An 8,327-nucleotide genomic window follows, 5' to 3' on the forward strand; every position below is an offset into this window, starting at 1 on the left:
CCTCCACCAAAGCCCATGTGGCAACCTCCTGAAATTTTAATTCACATTATTATTAAAATTCTTCATAATAAATCATTATTTAGATCTAACCACAAGTGGTCCTCACTTCTTTGCTAACTATTTCCTCACGCATGCTCCTGCTCTCTTCTGAATTCATTTTTTTTCTCATAGTGTGAGTCATCTTCTTTTAGTGAGTCAGTGTTCACCACAGTTTATAATGAACAGACTTCTGAATCTAAACTCAACTTTCAATATTATATGTGCTACAGAGTTCTAGGACTGAAATGTTTTCTTCAGCACTTTCAAGAGATGATTCCATTACAACATGGAGTATAATTGTATTGGCGACAAATTGGGCAGCAGCTCATTTTTGGAAATAGGTTGTGAGGCAAGGATAACAGAAGCGGAAGTGCATTGGGAAGATGATCCCAGAAACACTAGTTATCAGTGGGACCAGAAGGGAAGACGAAAGTGGGCATTCTCCAGATAGTCACCATGTGGGAAAATGGGGATGAGTTCCCTGGATAAAAAACGGAACAGACTACTCCCTCAAAATGATCCCACTTTCATGGAAAGAGAGTAGGAGTATTGACACTGTACCCCTTTGTCACTTGTGGGCTTCGAGCTGTCTTTTGGTGGTGCCAAGTCTTGTTTTATTTATATAGAGCGATATCCACAGCACTCCAGCACTGTAATTATAGGGACACACAACTATGTGCCCAGGCCTTTCCAACTGGTTTCTGGGGATTAAAACTAGATCCTCATTCTTCTAAGGCAAGCATTTTACTAACAGGTATGTAAGTCTGAGCTCACAAGGCAGACATTCCTGGTTATTTCTGGCCCTAAGGAGAAAGCATTTATCTTTCAGCTTGAGAAATGATATCAAGGAGCAGGTTTTTCATTAAGGAGGGAAGTAAGTTCCCAGCCAAGAGAAAGGTAGAGACACAAATAAATAGAGAAGCATACTATATTCATGGACCTCCCATCTTGCCATTTAGCTGTGGTTATCTTCAAATTAAACTACACATACAACACAATTATAATCAAACTTCCATAAAGTACTGTGGTAGAAAATTTCAAAGGGGATTTTGGGACTGCGGAGCTTGGTGGAACCTGGAGAGAAGCCCTCCAGCAACACTGGAGGGAGAAAAACAAACCACAAACAGATATCTGGGGCCCACTGGTCAGCCAATCTAGCCTTATTGATGATTTCCATGATTTGAGAATTGCAAGGTTCATGTTCACCAAAAAAGTATAATGTTATATATGTTGATTTTTTTTCAACAAAGTATCCATCCCAGTCAAAATTATGGCTCTTTTTAAAAAATATTATGATGAATTTTATAGAAAGAAACAAATGGTTGAAAACAATGTTATGAAAATGTTGACCATTGTAGTATACAGTCACAAATTTTCAAATAAAAAATTATATAGCCAGGCAGTGGTGGACCATGACTTTATTCCTAGCACTCCATAGGCACAGGCTGACTGATATCTATGAGTCCAAGGCCAGCCTGATCTACAGAGTTCCAGGACGGCCAGGGCTACACAGAGAAACCCTGTATTGAAAACAAAAACAAACAAACAAACAAAAGAAACAAAAGAGAGGAAAAGAAAATGTTATAATGGATTTCACCCAAATTAATAATCTCAAAAAAAAGTCCCATATTCACTCGAAATTTACAAAGCACATGTTTATAATGAATAAAGAACTGTTAGATCAAATGCAATAAAGGGCAAGTAACTTGAATGGATTCTTCATCAAAGTTTGTATATAACCAAATGAGCTCATAAAAAGATAGTAAACATTTCTACAAAATACAAATGGATATTAAAACCAGAATTAAACACCACCACACACCCAAAAGAGCAGCTTCCATAGAAAGATCAGTTTTGTACTGGCAAGGTTATGAAGTGGAATTATCACAGACTTACATAACCGATTTGAAAAGCATTTGGTGCTTTTTTTTTTTTAAACACAATTAAACATACTGTTACTGCTCAACCCAGCATTCCCCATGTTGAGTAGTAATTATGGAATATGAAAACATGACTATCAAAAGACTTGCACACAAATATTCATATCTAGTTAATCATCATAACTACAGTCTGGAAACAGAACAGGGGCATGTGGAATTGTTAGTGGATAAACATATCGTGTGACATCAACTCAAGAAGCTCTACTCAGCTGTGTGGAAGGTATTTAATCAGTGGAGTGATCAAACCTAAATGCATTGTGTGAAGCGAAAGGAGCCTGATACAGAAACCACTGATTCTGCAATTCCATTGAAATAAGACTCTGGAAATGACAACAATAGCTAGTCATTTAGTGAATGTTTGGGGTTTGGGCAGGGACTGGATTGGTAGGAAAGGAGCAAGAGGGGATCTTTCTTGGGGGGGGGGATTGGAGTATTCTATTGGATAATGAAATTATGGTGGATCTTAGTCACTGTTGCTACAGGAGCCTTTCTTCTCTCCCTTTCTCCCTTCATCCCCCCTCCCTCTCTCCCTTTCTTGCTTTCATTCCTTTGTTCTTTTATTTCTCCCTACTTTTTTTTTTATCATCTGTGTATCTACCTACCTACTTCCCAGCCATCCATAGATATTTATACCAGGATCATATAATTGTAGTTTTCCAGTTGATGATTTTCTTTTGTATGTAAAATATACCTTATAAAGCTAATAATAGAAAGTAAATATTTGAACCATGTGTGCTTATACACGGCGGCAACACAAACACTCTAGAAGCTGAGGCAGGAGGATTGTGAGTTGGAGGCCAGCCTGGATTACACAGTTATAAGACAGCTTCTCACTTCATAGTGAGACCTTGTGTCAAAAAGTGTGTGTGTGTGTGTGTGTGTGTGTGTGTGTGTGTGTGTGTGTGTGGCCCGGGGTGGGGATATGGGTACCAGGATGGCAGGCAAGAAGGGAGGGAAGTCCAGAAAAGTAAAAACCCAGCTGTCCTTTGGAGGAAAATACTGAATGAGGCAACAGGCTAGTTAGAAGAGTTTCATTGCAAGACACTCAAAAGTCACTCTTGGGAGACTAAGACTTTTATTTTATTTCCATTTCTTAAGTTTAACTATTAATTTCTCCTATACTGCAAAAGATCTTAAGTATTTCTTTTAGTTTTGTTATTAAAAAAGCAATCAGTTTTAGTGTTTTCATCATGATATTCCTGTGAGTGGACAGGGTGAGGTGTTTGGTCAAACTGAGGCAGACCTTTCCTCTCCCTCTTCTGTGTCCCTCCAACATAGGCTCTCCTTGGCTCTGAGGCTAATTGCCCTAACTGGCCTGGACACCACCACACTGAGCTCAGGTAGGAACCTACTGAGCCAAAACCTTTGTGATCCTCCTTCTTAGTTGACCTTCGCAGTGGCTTAGGTCTAAAAGCCATCTAGCTATAAAGGGTTATAAAAAGCTATAACACAAGAGGACTTGTGGATTCAAGATATCTTTAAACATTAGAGTGCTGGAAAGCCAGGGGTGAGGGAAATCACTCCAGGCCCTCCTCATTAGCTTCCCTTGCATGTCTTGATGGCTTCATTGCCAACACAGTCACACAGAAGTATTTAAAAGTTGGCTTCCAGTGGTAGAATCTCTACCCCACACCTTTTATGGCTTTTCCATCTGCCATAACTGTCATCTTCAGCATTTGTAGCCCTCCTGAAGAGAGAGGAGAAAATATGTGGTGTATATAATCTATGATGGCTGAACCCTCTTTCCATCACTCACAGGCTTGAAGGGGAATGAAAGTCTGAGCTATCCTCACTTCCTCACTCACAGAGATAAAAACATAGAAATGTCAGCCCCACACTTAGGCAAGATATACATACTAAGCATGGCAGAGGACAGTAAATTGCCCCAGGATCATCTTACACTCTTTCGATGATAAAATGCTGAGATTGAAGGACGCAACACAAGTCTGAAATAAAAGCACTCTTTTACCAAATTACTCTCTCTATTGGTTTGTATATACAAAATGTTTGTCATTGTTTGGAGAGTCCAATCGCCACAGGGGCCACACAGACTGTCCAAGCACAGCTCCTGCATTTGCAATGGACAACTTGACTGGCTCAAGAACATCTGTGGAACAGGACTGCAAACCATCGAAGAGACAGCTCTACAAACTATGTGACTTTGAGTTTGTCCTCTACCTTGATTTCTTCAGCACCAATGTAGGCTTCACGACCCTACCCATATTACTGCCTGTGCACTCTGCCTGTTCCTGGACCTGAGCTTACTATCACCTGTGGGCCTCTGAAAACCACACCAAACAAGCATGGCTTCAGTCAAGAGAAGGCTTCTCTCACCAAAGGTCCTCTCTCCTAACTTGTAATTTCATAGGCATGGGTGAAGTTACTGTATTAAAACCCCATGTTAGAGAAATCCCGTGATATTTGTTGCTCAACATTTTTTTCCTCCAACTCTTCAAAGAATTATCTTACACAATTCTGAAGCTAATTTGAATCTCTTATACACATCAGTCCTCTTTTATATTATCCTTGCAAAGCTGTAAAGGAACTCTGCAGTTTACTTTTTTTTTTGGAAGATCATACCAGGATGGCTGCTTATGTGGACCCTTGTTTATGGCAGAAGCATCTTTCATACTGAGGGTCTTAGATCCATTCAGGAGCCTTCAGGACTGTTAAAATGATTAAAAGCTGCATTTAGTAGTTGCTCTAGTAGCATCTTGACAAACATTTTCATTTTATATCTCTCAAGCAAGCCCATAAAACAGCATGATCTAAAAATTCTTAACAAACATATTAATAAAAAATTTAAACATGCATGGATTGCTGATGCTGTTTTGAGTTAATTACACGGTGCTGTTGCCTTGTGTACACCTTAATTAGATTAAATATTGATCAGCACACTTGCCATTGATATTTAATTAGCACACAATAACTGTCTTGTAATATCTAGATGTAACTTTAAATTAACTTAAAAGTCTAACTTGAAATGATAAGTTATGGAACGATATAGAACACATAAAAAGGGCTGGGAAACTCAGCCCAAAAATTAAAGTAGAAGTCAAAATGAAGCCTCATCTACTCTAAGGGTTTAAAGCAGTGGTCTCAACCTGTGGGTTCCAAGCCCTTTGAGCCTTGCCTAAGACCATCTGCCTATCAGATATTTACATTAAGATTCATAAAAATAGCAAAACTACATTTATGAAGTAGCAATGAAAATAACTGTGCAGGGAGGTGGTGGCACATGCCTTTAATCGGGAGGCAGAGACCGGCGGATCTCTGTGAGTTTGAGGCCAGCCTGGTCTACAGAAAGAGTTCCAGGATAGGCTCTAAAAGCTACTCTGTCTCAAAAAACAACAACAAAAAAAAAGAAAGAAAATAATTTTAAGGCTGGGGTCACCACAGCGTGAGGAACTGTATTAAGGGGTTACAGCATTAGGAAGGTTGAGAACCACTGGCTTAGTTAGAATAGCAACCCACAGTCATTTCCACCTACTTTCTTTTGCTGTAGTGTCCATTGTACTAAGTTCATTCATCATTCTGTATTAAAGACAGGGCTCTGAAATACTGTGTTATTCCCAAGGATTATTGTCTTTGTTTATTTCAAAAAGAACTTTGGTTTTAAACAGCACCATGGCTTTCCTAGCCTGTGATTAAGGCTGTTTATTTTCTGGCTGATGAGCTGAGCGCCATTTCTTTGGGGAGATGCTGTAATTTTCCCAGGATCTGGAAAATAATTCATAGCACTTTTATGTTGTCATTAACTGTCACATCTCTTGAGTTAAATATGAGTCCTGTCATTGGGAAGTCAGAAAGCAGCTCCTAAATTTCTCAATTTCATTAGCAATTGATTCAAATCATTTCCTGAAAATTGTCTGAATTGACATGAATTGCGGTGGTTCCTCAGCTCGGTGATTAATTAACCAAGCCATCAGGTTCACATTAACCTATTTATCAATCTTACGATTTCCTGCTTTTCAGAAAAAATTAAAAAGCACTCTTATGATACTTTATGAGTTTTGAGAAAAATTAAAATGGGACTAGAAAAAAAAAAAAACAAAGCAATCTGTCCTTCCTAATCCGGAAGTACCATGATGCTACTAAATTCTGTAAGCTCAGATGGAGGAAAGAAGTGCAGAATCAATTCATCCCTCTCTAACCGAAACGCCTTTAGAAAACTGAGTGGATAACTGAACGAAATAATCTGTTGTTTTTCCTACTATCTTAAGAATTGTGTTAGCCCATAAACATGCAGGTATGTTGTTGTTATTGTTAGTTTTAGTTACATGAGCTTAAGAGTCGTGTGTTGACTTTCCGTTAAGAAACAAGCTTCCGGGGCTCAGGGGCAGCTCAGTCACTAAAGTGCTTGCTCTGCAAGCCTGAGGAACTGAGTTCTGATCCTCAGAACATACTTAAAAGAAAGGAAATAAAAGCAGAGTGTGGGGCCTGGGAGGTGGAAACGGAAGGTCCCCGGGGCTTGCTGGCTGCATCAATAAACTCCAGGTTCAATGAGAAAGCCTGACTCAAATGATGGAGAGGAGCTTTGGATGATGCCTGCCATCAGTCCCTGACCTCCACGCACACTCACCCTTGCACGCATGTGTGCACACATACACACATATACACATATGCACAAACATGTGAATAGAACTTCAGAGTCTCCAAAGGAAAAGTACAATTGGCATCCTGGAAGCCACATTGGTCACTGTGTTGCCATTTGCATTTGAAATACTATTTCCAATTAAAGGCCATGTTGTCTGGATCTCTTTTGAGCTATTATTTGTACCAAGGACCCACAGTCAACTGCTTCAACCCAGAATGACAGTCTCAGCCCTTCCAAGCTTGGGCCACACCAAAAGCCATTTGTTAGCCGAGAAAACAGCCAGCAAAGCACCAAGCTGTTTGCTGCTTTAAGTTCCCGCAGACTTCCCTGGATTCAATTAATGATCGGTTCTTTTCCAAATAAATGAGTAGCCAACTGAATTCAGCCTCTTTTCTTTGCAAAATTGCTCTGTGTATAACCACAGAATAAATGTCTCATTCGACACAAATTCCCCTGTTATTATTTGCAGCAAACTAGGGTTTCTCTTTTTAAAACTAACTGCATTTTGAGTGCCAGGCCTCCTCTGGTGATGGGGAACAGAGTCTGAGCCACACAGAAGCGACTTCACATGAGGGATTAGAGGGGGCACAGGATTTGGTAAATCTCTTCCCTCCATTCTCCGCCTCTGGTATCCTGGAGAGGAAAAGAATCTGAAGACCTGGGGTCCAAATTGACAGCAGCATTTCCCTGGCTTCCTCTTTTCATCCAGGAAGGTCAGAGCGATGAAGAGAAATGAATTTTTCCCTCACTCCTTTTCTTCTTGTCCTCAGAAAAAGATGTGGCTGGTTTTCCCCATGCTGTCTTGTACAGAAGCCTTACTTATGCTGAGAGAGGACCACAGAGCAACCTCTCCAAGAACATTTTCCACAGGAAATCTCCCCTTGGATAGCCACAGAAGGACCCCTTATTGAGGGAAAAAGGAGTCTGATCTTTGAAGTCTCACTGTAGAGTACTAAAGCTCTGAGAATCCCTCCCCGATGAATGTGCCACGGTCCTCTGTGCATGTAAAGAGTAAGAACCAAAGGAAAGCAACTTCTCCTTAACAAAACTGTTTTTCAATTCTTACTCTTAAAATTTATTTTAATTAATAAATAATAATTGCATATGTTTATGTGGTATGGTGATATATATATAACTCACATACATACATATACACATATCTGAATAATTGATTCAGACTCAATAACATATCCATCACTGCATACACTTATTATTTCCTTAAACTTAAAAAAAATTCATAACAGAGCTAGGTTGATGGTTTAGTGTGTAAATCACCATATGTGTACATGTGAAGATCTGAGTTTGGTTGCTCATCAATATAGTGAAGGAGACAGGCAGAAGAACCCAGGTGTAGCTAGAGTTTTCCTGCCTTGCCCACAGTCAGGACAAATCTCTCTCACCCACCAGTCCCACAGCCGCTCAGACCCAACCAAGTAAACACAGAGACTTATATTACTTACAAACTGTATGGCCGTGGCAGGCTTCTTGCTAACTGTCCTTATAGCTTAAATTAATCCATTTCGATAAATCTATACCTTGCCACGTTGCTCGTGTCTTACTGGCATCTTCACACGCTGCTTGTCCTGGCAGTGGCTGGCAGTGACTCTTTCTGCCTTCCTGTTCTTTCTTTTCTCCTCTCTATTAGTCCTGCCTATATTTCCTGCCTGGCCACTGGCCAATCAGTGTTTTATTTTGTGACCAATCAGAGCTTTTGACATACAGACCATCCCACAGCACGCAGGGATTTGTTG

This window comes from Peromyscus maniculatus, chromosome 9, assembly GCF_049852395.1.
Source record: "Peromyscus maniculatus bairdii isolate BWxNUB_F1_BW_parent chromosome 9, HU_Pman_BW_mat_3.1, whole genome shotgun sequence".
Lineage (NCBI taxonomy): Eukaryota > Metazoa > Chordata > Mammalia > Rodentia > Cricetidae > Peromyscus > Peromyscus maniculatus.